This window comes from Zalophus californianus, chromosome 14 (genome assembly GCF_009762305.2).
Source record: "Zalophus californianus isolate mZalCal1 chromosome 14, mZalCal1.pri.v2, whole genome shotgun sequence".
Lineage (NCBI taxonomy): Eukaryota > Metazoa > Chordata > Mammalia > Carnivora > Otariidae > Zalophus > Zalophus californianus.
The window spans coordinates 93879210-93895482 of record NC_045608.1 but is presented as its reverse complement, the minus strand read 5'-3'; the positions used below and the strand labels follow the sequence as shown (position 1 = coordinate 93895482).

General features: G+C 52.8%; 1 protein-coding gene across 3 annotated transcripts in view; it reads right to left on the bottom strand.

Moving 5' to 3' along the window:
* The window catches only part of KCNG2 (potassium voltage-gated channel modifier subfamily G member 2), a 76957-nt gene extending 61347 nt beyond the window's left edge, over positions 1-15610 (bottom strand). Inside the window, exon 1 of one of the 3 annotated variants that reach the window (XM_027600804.2) lies at positions 15553-15610. The gene's annotated coding sequence lies outside the window, so the exon portion shown is untranslated. Of the gene's footprint in view, positions 1-14013; positions 14119-14957; positions 15106-15552 lie in introns of those variants that run through there. The other 2 variants (XM_027600805.2, XM_027600803.2) reach the window with 2 other exon arrangements.
* Between the last annotated feature and the right edge of the window lie 663 nt (positions 15611-16273).

Below are 16273 nucleotides of genomic sequence, written 5' to 3'. Positions count from 1 at the left end.
AAAATGAGAGTGTGGTCTTGGCCTCGAGGCAGACTGACAGACCAAAGGAACAGAGCAGAGATCACGTGCACCGTATGTGGTTAAATGATCTTCGACAAGGGTGCCAAGGCCCTTCACTGGGGAAAGGACAGTCTTCTCAACAAACGGAGCTGGGAAACTGGACAGAAGAAAGGAGTTAGACGCTCATCTTACTCCAGATAAAAAAATGAACCCAAGATGGATCAAAGACCTGGATATAAGCGCCAAAGCCATAAAACGTCTAGGAGAAAACACAAGGGAGAATCTTCATGACACTGGATTTGGTAATGGGTTCTTGGGTATGACACCAAAAACACAAATAACAAAAGAAAAAATAGGTTAATTAGACTTCATCAACATTAAATCATTTTGTGCACCAAAACACAGTATCAACAGAGTGAAAAAACCCCGCAGATCAGATTATAGGGAGAAAGTATTTTCAAACCATATATCTGATAAAGGATTAGTATCCAGAATACTCCACATATCCAGAGAACTCAGCAACAACAAAACAATTTTAAAATGGGCAAAGCATTTGAATGGTCGTTTCCCCAAGGAAGGTACACGGAGAGCCAGCACAGGAAAAGATGCTGTAACCTCACCAATCACTAGAGAAATGAAATTCAAAACCAAAGACCCTACTTCACAGGTATTAGGGTGGCTATTATATAACAAACAAAACCCAGAAAGTCCCACAGGTGTTCACAGGATGTGGAGGAACTGGAAGCTTGGGGCCCTGGGAATATAAAATAGTGCGGGTTCTGGGGACACAGTACGGAGATTCCTCACAAAATTACAAACAGAACTGCCATAGGATCCAGTAATCCCATTGCCAGGTATACACCCCAAAGAACTCCAATATCTGGACACCCATGCTCAGAGCAGCGTTATTCACAACAGCCAAGAAGGGGGACCAGCCCCAAGCCCGTCAGTGGGTGAATCGATGAGCAAGGTGTGGTCTCTCCATCCGATGGAATATTCTTCAGGCTTAACAAGGAAAGAGGCTCTGGCCCCTGCCACAGACGGATGAACCCAAGAACTGCGCTGAGTACAGAAAGCCAGGCACGAAAAGCCCGATGCTGTAGGATTCCATGTAGGTGAGGTGCTTAAAGGAGCCGCCATCACTGGGACAGAAAGCAGATGGTGGTGCCGGGTCTGGAGAAGGGGATGGCATGTCTGTGTTTGATGAATGGGCAGTGAGGGCTCCAGCTGGGGAGGAGATGGGTGATGGGGGCTGTGTGAGGGTGTTAGTGCCCCTGAACTGCACACTTAGAAATGGCTGAGCGGTAAATTCTACGTTCTGTGTATTTTACCCACCAGAGCCACGTGGCTGCTTATGATCTTAGCACTGGTTCGTTTTCCGGATTACAGGCGTCACAAAAAAAAGCACCGTTTATGCATCTGACACACCACACCCAGATTCCTCGAGGAATTCTGGCCCCCCTCGGCTCATCAGTTCCCTCTTGGCTACCATTCGAATGCGGCAACCCCTCTCGATTCTGAAATGCTCTCCCTCTCAGGAGTTGTGCTTGGAGTTTCCAGAACAGACTATAAATGGCTCACACTCTCACTGGTACTTCTCACGGAGAGTCCTGGGGATACCTCTTCTTTCATCTGTGGTGACGCAGGCAGTGACTGTGCCTCCCTAGAAGCCGGGTGCCCTCCCCACTGAGACCCTGGCCTCGCGAGGCCAGGTGCGGCTTCACTGCTTTGCTCAGGAGGGTTTGGGTGCCGGGCCTCTTGGAGACCAGAGGCCGAGTCAGGATTCAAGAAGAAGATCCCGAGGCCTTTGGGTCCAACCGTGTGCGCCACTTCCAGCCTTGCTGTCTGCAGAGGATGCTGGCGTGGGTCCCTAAGGCTCCCGTGCACTCACGCGTCTAGCCGGGCGCCCTCCCTTCCTGTGCCAGTTCAGCCCACATGGAGTCCTGCTCCTACTCCGTGGAGCCGTGCTCAGAGGGCTAGACACCTGCCCCGGAATCTGGGTTTTCACATGCTGGGGAGAATGCACCGATGAATGTGTGAACGACGTCCCCATTGTCCCTACATCCTAAATAACTCATCAGTGCTCAGCTCACAACCAACCGTACTCTTTTCTAACTACTCAGGATTCTCTCAGTTCTCTTCAGTTCAGATGGTTTCCTAAGGCCGTGATGGTGTTTGGTGTGAAAAGCCAGGGAGAGTGGTTGCCAGGTCATGAGGAGGAAGGGGACTCTCCCTGGCCCCTCAAGCTTCTCTGGGGCTATGGACTACAGGAGCATTTTGTGCAGGAGGGCGGCTGCATCCCCTCGGTGCTGGGCTCCTTGCCCGGTGCACCCTCCTCTGGGGAGACGGGGAGCTCTCGCTCGTGAATCCAGCTTCCTCTTTGTGGCCTCAGGTCACCTCCTGCAGGGGGGCTGCCCTGTGGGTCCCAGGGTGGGAGTGGTCTGCCAGCTCTTCAGGGTCAAGGATGAGAACCAGAAAGAAAGAGAAAGGGAGTGGAAAAAGTAGTAGGGGGAGAGGGAGCATGGTCCAGGACCCCAGCGCAGGGGAGGCTGTGGGTGTGATGATGGGCAAGGACAGAGGACAGGGCATCTCAGAAGGCTCTGTGACTGCTGATGGGACACCACCCAATACCTGCCGACCACTCAAGCATGTGGCAGCCTGCATGACAGCTTTGCATGACAGCTGCATGTGACAACATGGCTTTAAGGAGTCAGGCAGCCACTGCACCCACCTGCCTGCGCCCCCCTGCCTGCAGCCACCTGCCAGCAGCCACCTGCCTGTGCCCACCTGCCTGCACCCACCAGCCTGCGCCCACCTGCCTGCACCCACCCACTTGCACCCACCTGCCTGCATCCACCCACTTGCGCCCACCTGCCTGCATCTACCCGCCTACGCCCACCTGCTTGTGCCCACCTGCCTGCACCCACCAGCCTGTGCCCACCTGCCTGTGCCCACCTGCCTGCACCCAGGCATTTGCTCTGTTCAGGAATAAAACCTGTGAATTCTCTATGTGTGACAGCCAGGTTTTTGTGGTCCTTGCTTTTTGTCCCCGTGGTGGCCAGGCTGCCCCTCTGCTCACTCACATGCCTGCCCTGCGGAGGTGTGCCACGGCCTTACTCAAGTCAGCCAAGGCTCCCCAACACCCCCTTTGGTTAGGCCTGTGAGAACCTTTGTGGGGCAATTTAACATTCACAAGAAACAGCAGATGACACATTATTCAACCATTTGCACGTGTGTTAACAGCCTTTGAGTTCAGTTTGAAATAAGCCCTTTATCCACTTTTGGAAAAAAACCAGTGAGTTGAACTAACTCAAATGTTTCAATCCCACACCATCTACGTCTAATTGATAGCATGGTGACTGACCCAGGGACCACAGAGATGGGGCCCAAAGGATGGGGCCTCAGAGTTCCAGAGCTGACTGATGAGTCACGGAAGGATGTAAAAGTAAGTGACTGTGGCATCCCAGATCCCCGACGAGGAGCTGCCCCTCCTCCGACAGCCCCGAGCCCCAGCACAGCCAGCTCCGTGGAGTCCGCTGCTGCACCCGGACCACAGTATTAGCCCCTGTCATTCAGCGCACCACCACCGAAGGAAGCAGGCATGTGTCCTTGTCCATCCTGCAGAAACAGCGCGTGCTCCTGGGCAGCTGGTAGGTGCCGGGGGGAGGAGGCTCCCTCAGCAGATGGACACTCTTCTCTGTTCTTTCAGGCACGAGAAGGATGTGTTCTGATATTTCTTATTCTTCTGTATGTTAATTCGCCTAAATGAGTCTTAGACGTTCATCTTCATAAAAAGTAATGTTCCAATTATAAAACTAACCAATGGCAAAAGTGGAAACCCGGGCAGTACAATAAAATAGAAGGAAAAGAATACCTTTAATCCCATTGCCACAGGCAGCTGTGGGAACTCGGGTCTTCTTTCTTGTACTTTCTCGTGGCTGGCTGACTCCGCGCACTGGCTGGCCGTTGGCTGCAGCAGGTGCTGCTGGGCTCCGGGGACTTGGGCTGAGGGGGACGGGGCACGGCACACGGGGTGGACGTACATCCACATGAAGGTCTGAAGAGCCCCAGGGGCCAGAGTTCAAGCGTCCTCAGATTCCACGCCCAGGGCTCTCCTCTCTTCTCCCTCCCCAGGGGACGTAAACGGTAAAATAAGAAGCTTGAGCAAGACCTTTGAGGAGAAGTTTGGGGTTGTGCTGTGTGGTTGAATGGGGACAGGCATGGACTGTGATGATGCCCATGGTTTTGTTAAATTGTGGTTCTTTTATTTACACTGGGAGTCCAGTACAAATAGTGACGTTGGATCTTCTTGGATTCCACTCCCACATTTGTCTACAGTCGGTGAGCTTGTAGACAGACACTGTGCATAGCATCTCATTCCAAGGATGGGCCATTACTTACATCAGCATTCCTCCATCACTGGATGTTATTTTAATATTAACCTACAATCAGACACCGTGAATGCTCTTGCGTATTCAAGTCACTTGCTCTGAAAAGCCTTCCTCATCCCCAACTAAGCATCTTCATATTAGCATATAGCATTTACGACAGTACGGAGAGGGGATGGTCCAGGTCCACCTCTACCCGCCCTTCAATGGCACCTACAGGGGACGGTCCACCTCCACCTCTACCCTCCCTTCAACGGCACCTACAGGGGACGGTCCACCTCCACCTCTACCCTCCCTTCAATGGCACGTACAGGGGACGGTCCACCTCCACCTCTACCCGCCCTTCAATGGCACCTACAGGGGACGGTCCACCTCCACCTCAACCCTCCCTTCAACGGCACGTACAGGGGATGGTCCAGGTCCACCTCTACCCTCCCTTCAACGGCACCTACAGGGGACAGTCCACCTCCACCTCTACCCTCCCCTCAACGGCACATACAGGGTACGGTCCACCTCCACCTCTACCCGCCCTTCAATGGCACCTACAGGGGATGGTCCAGGTCCACCTCTACCCACCCTTCAATGGCACCTACAGGGGACGGTCCACCTCCACCTCTACCCTCCCTTCAACGGCACCTACAGGGGACGGTCCACCTCCACCTCTACCCTCCCTTCAACGGCACGTACAGGGGATGGTCCAGGTCCACCTCTACCCGCCCTTCAATGGCACCTACAGGGGACGGTCCACCTCCACCTCTACCCTCCCTTCAACGACACGTTGAGGGGACGGTCCACCTCCACCTCTACCCTCCCTTCAACGGCACGTACAGGGGACGGTCCACCTCCACCTCTACCTGCCCTTCAACGGCACCTACAGGGGACGGTCCACCTCCACCTCTACCCGCCCTTCAAATCCAATCCAATCTTCATGGTGACTTTCAAGGTGACATATTTGTCCAGAACTTTTACTAAGCCTTTATATGAAATATTTGCACATATGTTCTAAAGATTAAACTTATTTTGAAATATCTGTGGATTCCTATACAGTTGAAGAAACAATATTAGGAGATTCGTGTTCCTTTTCCTGGTTGCCCCAGTGTTACAACCACCGGGACGCTGACACTGACAGCCCAGAGGGAAGACATCCATCGCCACCAGGGTCCCCCCTGAAACCCAGGTCCCGCCCTCTCCCCGACTCCTTAACCCCTGGCAACTGCTAATCTGTTCCCAATCTCTGTAATTTTGTCATTTCAAGAATATTATATAAATTGGAATCATTACAATGATTATCTAGAGATTGGCCTATTTGATTCAGCGTGATTACCTGAAGATTCATCCAAACTGTTAGTGTATTAATACCTCACTCCTTCTCAGTGCTGAGCAGTGTTCCATGGGGGAAGACGTCCTTCAGTATAACCATCCACCCACAGAAAGACAGGTGGGTTGCATCCAGTTCTTGATTATTACAAACAGAACTACTATAAACCGTTGTGTACAGGTTTTTGAGTGCATGTAAATTGTCATGTCTCTGGGATAAATGCCCAGGAGAGCAACTGCTGGGTCATATGTTAACTCCATGACTGATTTTATTAGAGACTGCCAAGCAATATTCTAGAGTGATCATACCGTTTTCCATTCCCACCAGCAATGTATGAGAGATCATTTCTCTACATCCTCGTCAGTATTTGGTATATATGTATTTTTATTTTAGTTGCTTTGATAAGTGTACAGTGATATCTCTTTATGGTTTTGACGTGCATTTCCCTAATGGCTAATGATGTTGGACATCTTTTCATCCATCCTCTGTATATCCTCTTCAGTGAAATATCTTTTCACATATTTTGCTCATTTAGTTGTATATTTTATTTGTGGGTTTTTTTGGGGGGGGATTGCTATTGAGTTTTGAGAATTCTTAATATAGTATAGATTTTGATCCTTTACTGGATGTGTGGTTTGCAAATATTTTCTCTCACTTCAGCTTTTCCCATCATGCTCTTAAACAGTCCTTTGAAGAGCAGGTTTTAATTTTGATGAGGTCAAATTTATCAAGCCAATTTTTATGGATCATGCTTTTGGTGTTAAGTCTAAGAACTGATTGCTTAACCCTAGATCCAAATGGTTTTCTCCAATTTTTTTTCCTAAAAGTCTTATAGCTGTACATTTTACACTTAAAATGTGATCCATTTTTAGGTTAATTTTTATATAAGGTGTGAGGTTAAGGATGAGGTTCTTTTTTCCCCAGCTATAGATGAACAATTGCTCAGCTGTTATTTGTTGTAAAGGCTCTGCTTCCACCACTGAACTGGTTTCACAACTTTGTTAAAAATCAGCTGGACACAAGACCAGGAAAAAAATCAGGTGGACAGACTGGTGTGGGTCTGTGTTCTGTTCCATTGTTCTGTGCATTTGTCTGTCCTTCTGCCAGCATCACAGGGTCCTGGCTCCTGGATCGTGATAGTGAACATTAACATAGGGTCGTAAGACCTCACACTTTATTCTTGTTTTTCAAGATTGTCTTAGGTATGTTAGAGCTCGTGCCTTTCCATATGAATTTCAGAATAAGCTGTCCGTATCTACAAAAATTCTTGTTGGGATTGTGATAGAAATTTTATTAAATCCACAGATCAATTTGAGGAGAAAAAACAAACTATATAGAGTCTTCCAATCCACGAACATGGTATGTCTTTCCATTTGTTTAGGAGGTTTGGGGAACATTCCTTGGAATTTTCTACATAGATAATTATGCTATCTGCAAATAGGGATTGCTATATTTCTTCTTTTCTGACCTATACCCCTTTTACGTCCTTTTCTTGTTTTATCTTTCAGTACTAGGTTGAGTAACAGTGATGAGGGTGGACAGTTTTGTCTTGTTCTTGATCTTAGGGGGAAAACATTCAGCCTTTCACTTATGTATGTTATTAGCTTTGGATTTTTTGTAGATGCTCTTTATCTAGTCGAATATCTATTTTTAGTTTTCTGAGAGTTTTTATTATAGGTGGGTGTTGGATCTTATCAAATGCCTTTTTTTGTATCAATTGATGTGATATTATGTCTCTTCTGTGGATACGGTGGATTATACTGACTGATTTTTGACTGTTGAACAAGCCTTGCACATCTGGAATAAATCTCACCTGGTCCAGCAACTTTATACATCACTGGATTCAATTTGCTAATATTTTGTTTAGGATTTTGTGTCTAAGTTCATGAAAAATATTGATCTGTAGTTCTTTTTTGTGCTTTCTAGTGTGGTCTCCAGGTAATGTTAACCTCATAAAGTGAGTTAGGAATTGCCTCCTTTTTGCTGAATGCTTGATAGAATTAACTCTTCTTTGAATGTTCGGTAGAATTTTCTAGTGAAATTGCCTAGGCCTGAAGATTTCTTTTCTTAGGAGTTTTAAAAGAATTAATACCATTTTGTAAGTTATATTGATTTGAGACTGGCGGGGGCTTGTTTCAGCCCCGGAACAGGACAGCCACCCAAGGCTGACTGAGTGAGCATCATGGGACCAGGTTGGCCTGAACACAGGTGCCTGCCTGGGGCACGGACACTGGCCATGGGCTCAGGGCCCTACCAGCCCTGCAGGCTGGGTCCCCACAGTGGGGAGGAGGAGTCTGAAACCCAGAGCAGTGAAGGAGACAGGGAGGAAGGCTTTTGTGAAATCCCATGACCTGGGTGGGCCAGCACAGTTAGTGTCACTGGGTGAAGCGCTTGTGTTTTCTAGAAGAGGTGACCAGCCCCTATTCTAGGGTAGGATGCCATGGAGCACCGCATGAAGAAGATGAGTCAGTGGACGTTGAGTGTCCTCCCAGCTGTGAGTGAGGGTTAGGATGGAATACCCGGAAGCTGTGTGGGGCTGGAGGCAGATGGCACCAGGCTCTCAAGTGCAGACCCAGGATCGGATTTGGGGCATCACAACCAGGACCAGCTTTTCTGGCTGTGATGTGAGGAGAGCCAGCCACATGAGGGGCTGTGGGCCCAACACCCAAAGTGCTGCCAGGGTGCAGAGGATGGAGAACAGTCAAGAGGGAAGGGGGCCGTCTGGTCCTGGGACAAGCTGGGAAAAGGGATTTTGAGCCCGGAAATATGTCCTAATCATTTGCTTAGGAGAAGTGTGGCCTTGAACTCATTACTCAAGATGTTTATCTGTAAAACGCAGTGAACACAACTGCTTCAGGACCTTCGTGAAAGCTAAGTGTGTGATGTGTGCAAAGAGGTTGTAAAGCTCAGAAGCCCTGTAATGCATCCCTGGCGAGGGAGCCCTGTGCTCTTTCAGGTGACGAAGCCTGTGGGCAAGTGGGGATGCTGGGGAAGTTCTGGAAGTGTCTCACGGGATGTAAGGAAAGACACGTGGCCCATTCAAAATCCCCCGTGCATACAGTCCTCACAGAATGGTCCCCTCGGAGGCCCTCCTTGAGGAAGAGTAGAGAACAAGAGCCACACCTGTGCGTTTGCAGGCCTAGAGCCGCTGTGCCGAGGAAGGCCAGGCGAGGCACGTGGGTCTGGGCCACTCTCCTTATCTTCCTTGGCTCTAATTCTGATCTTTCACTTAAAAATAGGTGAGGGAGTGCAGCCCTGGGGGCAGCCTGACACCCTACACAGAGCATCGAGCCATGGGGAGGGACAAGAGAAAAGAAAATGATGCAAAACCCCCATTTATTATTAATTTCTAATTCTGGCCCCAAAGCAGCACATGTGTGGGGAGCTGTCAGTCTTGAACTGATGAGAGAGAGAACACAGTTTTCACCTTCACTTGCCTGAGGAGGCTCTCAAGCCCTTATTTCTGGTCGCAGCCTGAAAGGGGGTCACCACACGGTCTCAAGGGAGGTGCCGGTCCCAGAAGGTGGAGCGAGGGGCGACTCCACCATGGCTGGAAATGCTGCAAGGACCAGAGAACCCATGTCCTGGGTTTCCATCAGCGCCAACTTCCGAGAGGTGACAGACATCCCCGATTCTGAAGGCTTTCTTTTCCAGACCTGACTGGGGGTAGAGGGCATGTCTGAAAGATCCCAGAATAATTCCCACTGCCCAGGGCCGGGGGCAATGAGAGAGGGGCTGGCTGAACCCATTTCAGGAGACACCCCTGAGGTCCTGCAAAGTGCAACAGGCCCCAAGCCACCGATGAGGTAGGCAAGGCTGCTGGCCACACCGCCTCAGGGCAGAACCACCATGTGCAGGGCCCAGGAGAGGCCAGCCAGTCCCTCAGGCACAGATGAATGGCTTCTTCAGGCAGCCCTTCATGTCGGGAGATGACCGAGCCCTCAGAGGCAGATGTGTCCTGGGAGACAGGCTCCCACCACTCAGCAGGGACGAGGCTCAAAGTCGCCCCGGGAGGTGTTTTCAGGCCACTGACATCCCCCCACCATAAAGACATCCGGAAGATGGATGTGAACAAGACACCAACACACAGACCGCCCAGCTCAGACCCTGCAGGTCAGACCCTCCCTGGGGACTTTATTTGGGAGTCTCGTCAGCCCTGAGTCAGCTCTGGATTAGCATCTGCTCGTCAGGACATGCCTGGTGACTCTTACTAAGTTCTCCCCTGCCCACCAGGCTTGTGTATATACATGCATTCATGCACGCACGTGTGTGTCTGTGTATACGTGTATTCATGCGTGTGTGTATGCACTCCACAAACCTGCCAATGTTGCTGGCTCCCTAGGAAAACAACACGTCATGACTACCAGAGGAGAAGGGTGGACTCGTTTGTCCTAAGGGCTGCCCACCAGCTCCTACACCTGCATCTTCTCCAGATGCTAGAATTGTTCTATTTCTAATCTCTTGAGTATTGAAGAAGCTGGTACATATATTTACTATCCTTTCTCATCTAAAAGATGCCTTTTTCTTCTTCTGGTGGAAATAATCAAGGAAATTTGTTCACGGTCAGAAACTGTCCATTTCCTGAAGGAAACGTGAACCAGCCAAATGAACGTGAGCTGTGATAAATGCTCCAGAAAAGCGGCCCAGAAGACAGGCACACCGCATCCTCCCGACCCCACAGTTGAATCTCACAGATGCCAAGAGGACTGTTTCCCTATGACTAGCTAATCTACATAACGAGCATTACTTTTTAATGCATTTTATTTCACCAAAGCATTTCACTCGATTGCATTAATTGCTAGGATGTTAAATAAAATACACAGATATAAAACTTGTCATGCACTTTATTTTCCCATTAATCTACACACGAAGACATCTCCTCCACACCCTAAAACTCGAAAGAAAGGAAATAGGAAGGGAACCTGTTCTCCCCTGCCCACCAGGCTTGTGTATATACGTGTATCCATGCATAGCTTTTACCAGACACGGGTCTGCACGTCTTCTCCGGGGCATGATGAGAAACCCACTGGGCCACACACGTGACTCTGCGCAGGGGGATGGCTGGGCACCCCTGGGTGCAAACTGAGGGAGGAAGACTCTGGGGTGGGGAGCCTGCCACGCGCCCCTCAGCAAGGGCAGGGGCCAAAGTGCAGCCAGGCCTGACCTCAGCGCCCTGGCCCAGCCTGGGCTTCCTAACTAAGAGCATTTGGAAATTTCTACACCTAGCTAAACTCACTCAGAGACAGACCTGGGTGCCTCAAGACATAAACAGTCTGGATGGGGGCTGTCCATTACTGTAAACTCACAGTAATAAATACATTTTATACTGTGGCCCAGAACACACAAAACCACACCTGTGAGATAGGAAATTCTGATAGTTTCTCTTCTCTATCTCATTACAGAGATGCCAGTTCCAACCCAAACCAGCATTTCCAACCTTCAAAATGATAAGAATTACTCAGAATTCGTATTGAGAATCTGAATCCCTGGGCCCCACCGGACCCATCAAACCGAACCTGCGGGCGTGTGGCCCGGAAGCAGGCATCAACCCGACGCGTTGATTTCACGGCTCTCGGGGGCCAAGGGCGAGAGTGGGGACAGCCAGCCAGGGGCACACCAGCTGGGGGCAGACCCTCTGTCCACCCCTTCCCTAAGTCCTGCTGGGGCCAGGCAGGTGCGAGACCATCACACAGCCTCTCCCACTGGTGCTAATCCTGTGCAGAAACAAATCTGCCTCTTCAAGACAGAACTGAATAAAAACTGCCTGACGGTATCTGAGGTTCTGCAGGGCCCCGGCACGCTCGCCTTCGATTTCATGTGCCTGATGCTACTCAAGTCTAAGATTTAAAGTTCATTCAAACCTCTGAGAAGGTTAAAAACACCCCGGAAATTCATTAAATTCTGGGAAGTGCCACCCTGGGATCGGGCCACTGTCTGTCTTCCTTACCACGCAGCTTGTCCAAAGGAGGCCGAGCTGAGGGTTGGCACCGAGCAGGTGTGGCCTGGAGCGCAGGTGCCCCTGATGGCCAATGGGAGAGACTGCTAAATCAAGAGATGCCACGACGTCCAGCTGCCCTGTCCTGGGCAGGAGGAGGCGAAGGGCAGAGTCCGGCCCCTCAGGAGTACCACTGGGAGCTGGGCCACGTGCATTTCTGTGAATTCTCTCTCATTGTCTTAGCTTTGTTAATTGAAAAGAGCAACATAAAAGTCTTCTGTACTGTTTATACATTACACTTCAATTAATCTTTTCCTAAACATACAATCAAATTAAAATATTGGGTATTTCCATTTTGAGTGAATATATTACTTCCCTTTTCACGATACAAGTTCCTCCTCTGAAAATCAGAAAGCTAAGGCATGGCTCAGTCCTGCCTTCTCATCTCCTGTGGGAGAAATCAGAAAACACAAGCAGTCAAAGAATTTGCCAACATCTCCTGGCCCACGAGGCCCAGGACATTTGCACTGGCCTTCACAGGAATGTGCACCTTTAGTTCTTAGGGGGTATTAATAACAAGAAGCTTCAGGTAAACCAGGCTGTTCATACAGTTCCTTTCAGAAGGTCTGTGACTCTGAGCAGACCCTCTGCAGTCTTCCTCTGGGGACCTGTTTCCACTTGACATTTGATTCGCTTGTGTCTCAAGGTGGTTTCTGACTTAAGTTGGCTCTTACAGACAAACCTGCTTGTTAAAGGAGCCCAGGAAAGGCTGCAGGTGTCCACAGGTGAGATGCCAAGCCAGGAGCCAGCCTCAGAGCCCAGGGAAAGAAAGTGCTGGATGCCTATCTCTTTAACGCCTCTCAAGCTTTGCAGTGCACATCAGTGGCTTACTAGGAGGCTGGGTGGGGCCTAGGAGCATCCCTGACAGGTTCCAGGGCCCCCTCCATGAAAAGGGAGAGCCAGGCGCCATGAGCCGGCCCTCACCTCACCGTTCAGCTGATCCTCTTCCCAGCCTGGGGCTCCCTGATGTTGCCCTTATTCAGTCCAACCTTGAGCCAGCCGCCAGGCACCGGGGGCTCCAGCCCTCAAATATCCCGATTCCTCGTGAAAGTGCCTGTTAGTACACAGGGGCTCAGGTATTCAGACACACGTGGCCATGCTTCTCGGACCCCTGCGCCATCTCATCTGGAAAAGCCCACCTTCCTCGTCTTGCAGCAGGGTCCTCTCGCAGCTGGCTGTCCTGCGGTGGCCTCCCGACCTCCCAGCACACACACACACACACCCTGGTGCGGCCCCATCTGCTCCCCTTCACTCCCACCCCCTCATATCCGCACTTGCTGCAGAAGCTGAGAGCGCCCTCCCACTCCAAACACTGCTCAAGCCAGTCCTGCCCTCCCGCCTGAGTAAGAGGCGCCGCTTCCGGAAGAGCAGCCGGAACCATGGGACGGGGGAGGAAGAAGCTGCCGAGCCCTTGGCTGCCAAATCCTCCCAAGACACTCAGACCCCACCTGCTTTTGCCGGGCAAACCCCAGAATTTTATCATTCCCTACCAACCCATGTGTTCTACACGACCTACTAATTGTGGCACATACACCTGTAATTACAATAATGCCACTCCCAGCCATACACCAGGTAGAAACTCTTAATATAACTCCAACAATTCATCAACCAGCTCATATTTTCGGAGCATGTGGCATGCGCGGGACTCCGTGCCAGGCATAGAACAGAAAAACTGCACAGCCTCCCGCTTTGGTGCCAGCTAACAACGCGCTTCCCTCCTTTTCTTCCCATGCCCACAAAAACACCCAATTTTTTCTTGAATTATGGAAATCTCAAGGTATTAAAAAAAACTTTTGCAAAGTGGAATATATACATTGTAAAAGGAAAGGGATCGGAACACTATTTGGCACCGGCCTTGGAAAGAATCTCAAAGTTGTTTTCCTAACCTGTCTCCAATTAAAATACAAATGTCTTTTCTTAGCCATAGCCTATAATTCTTTGCACCTGCGTGGCTGGTACGCACCAGGGAACCACAGCCAAGTGGATTTCATCCCCCAAATGGGCCCCAATGCACCCCCTCCCCCAATTCACAGTTTAAGAGAACCCAGAGCAATTCCATCCCCTTGACTAACTGGGAATTATTAATAAAGGAAGCCTCCGGAGAGCAGCAGCAGATTGCGCAGCACGACCCACGCACCACGGTCCGCGCACCACGATCCTACAGACCAGGTGCAGACAGGACAGCCTCTCTTCTGCTTCAGCCTGTCTGAGGTTTGTGGGATCCCGCCTGGATTTCACGGATCTCATGACTTCCTCCACTGGGCCTTCGTTCCTTGTGCACAGGACGACCTTGGAGGGTTCACCTAACTAACCTCCTTTTCAGCAGCTGTCCCTCGGCAGGGCTGGGACGAACCGGTCTCCCACTTGTGTTGGTCCAAGGAAGTCAGCCATTCCGAGACGCACCAGCAGAGTCAGAATCCATTTTACAACTGCTACTCGGTCCAAACATTGGCCTTGAGCACACACTTGAGGAAACCATGGGTTTTTGCAGCCCAAGGAAGAGGGAGGAGAAAGGGAGGCCTGGGACAGGGAAAAGAAGTACTTTTTGGAATTCTAAAGACCAAGTAGAATTCAGGGAACTCAAGCCCAAGCTCTGGGCTGGGGTTTCAGTCCAGGTGATAAAGGGAGTAAGGGTCCCTGACCGTGGCCCTGCTCCGACAGCCAGAAACCAGAAACCGAACCCTCTGGAACAAGGCAGGCTGGGAGGGGGCTCCACGGTCAACCCCAAACCGCCAGAGCACAAACACGCGCAGGCGCACGGAACGCCTCAGCGCTCCCCTTCCGGGGCTGACCCCCGGCCGCTAGCTGCGCGCCCCCCACCTCCGCCCCCGCCCCGGATCTGTTCTCCGCGCGCGAGTGTGTGAGGCCCCTCGGCCAGCTCGGGCTGCTCCTGAGTTTGCAGAATTCGCGGCTAACTGAGCCGGGACCCCCTCACCAGTCAGGTCTGCGCCCCGGGTAGCCAGAGAAGGCAGGGCTGGAGGAGGGCCGTGAGTGTGTAAGGTGTGAGTGTGCGAGGTGCGCGCCTGTGTAAGGGTATGCGTGTCAGGTGCACGTGTGAGGCGCGCAGGGGTGGGTATGAGGGGCGGCAGGAAGAGGCGAGGAAAGGGCCCCCACGAGCCAAGCACTCGCCCACGTCCCGCCGCCTCCTCGCTCGAGCCGGGTGCGCCCACCTATCAAGCGGGGGCGAGAGCAGGGGGAGCCCTGGTCACCCCCTGGATGGCGGACGCCAATTTGCCCGTCCCACCCTTCCTCTCACCTGGGCTCGGGCAGATCCGACGCGGACGGGTCGGAGGCAGGAACCGGGCTGCGGCTGCGGCTGCGGCCGCCCAGACCTCCATGGAAGCGCACCCAGAGGCCCGAGCCCGCGCGCGCCTCCCCCTGGGGGCCAGCCGGCCAGCGGGGGGACTCGGATCTCGGCGGGGGTCTGGGGGCGGCGCTCCTCACAGCCCGCCCCTCCTCCGGGGGCCCTGGGCGCTGGGAGGGCGCTTCAAGTGCCCCCCCGAATCTCCGTTGCCCCCACTCCACGGCACAACCGAGTAGCAAGTGTGCACGCGGGACCAGCGCCGCGCCGGGACAGTCGTCTGCGCCCCCCTTGCCTTGCTCCGGCCCCGGCCCCTTCGGTGTAGACACCCCCTGCCCCTTGCCCCGCTTTGGCCCAGAGAGACTCCAACGTAGACATCTCCTCCGCGCCGCGCCCCCTTGTCCCTTCTCTTGCGAGGAACCCTCCCTTGTAGACACTCCCCGCTCTCCGTCCCCACGATCCCCCAGTGTAGATCTGCCTCTTCACCAGCCCCCGCTTCTGCCCCGCGACCCTCCGGTGCAGACCGGCTCCACCGTGCACGCAACTTTACCTCGGGGCTGGGACTCCGAGGGCCCCGCTCCGCTCGCCTGGCCGCGGCCTCCTCGGGGCGGAGCGCGGCGTCTCCGGAGCTGGCAGCCCGCGGAGTCCGGCACCGCCCCGCTCGCCCCGGCGATCGCCCCCCCCCCCCCCCCCCCCCACCCCCCCCGGCCCCGCTCGGCCCCGGCGATCCGCCGGGCGGCGGTGGCGCGGCGCCCCCTCGCGCCCGGCCGCAGGTCCCCGGGGCGGGCAGACACCCGGGCGCGGCGGCCGGCGGGCCGGAGCCCGGAGCTCAGGGCTGTGTCCACTTGGAGCGGGCGCTCGGGGCATCCGAGGCGCGGACCCCGCTCTCCGCACCGCTCCTGGCCCACGCGCTCACACTCACTCCCAGACGCGCGCGCTCACACACACACACACACACACATCGCGGCGGTTCCAGAAGCAGAGATCCCCCCCCCCCCGCCCGCATCCCTCCTCACCATACCCTGAAGCAACCCTGTGGTAAAGAGGCAGAACCAGGGGCTGTCCCGTTGGGCGCGGCCCTGAGAGCCCTGGGGAAGGCACTGGAGTCTGGAGACGCTCGGCCCGGCGTCCAGGGAGCCGCTGTCGGGGGCTCGTGTACCGGTGGCGTCTGTGTCATGGATCTTGGACGACTGGCACAGCTCTGGTAAGGAGATGTTTCGTCGCTTGCATTTTCAGGAAGGAAGTGTTCCTCCCAGCTTGAGTCTGAACAT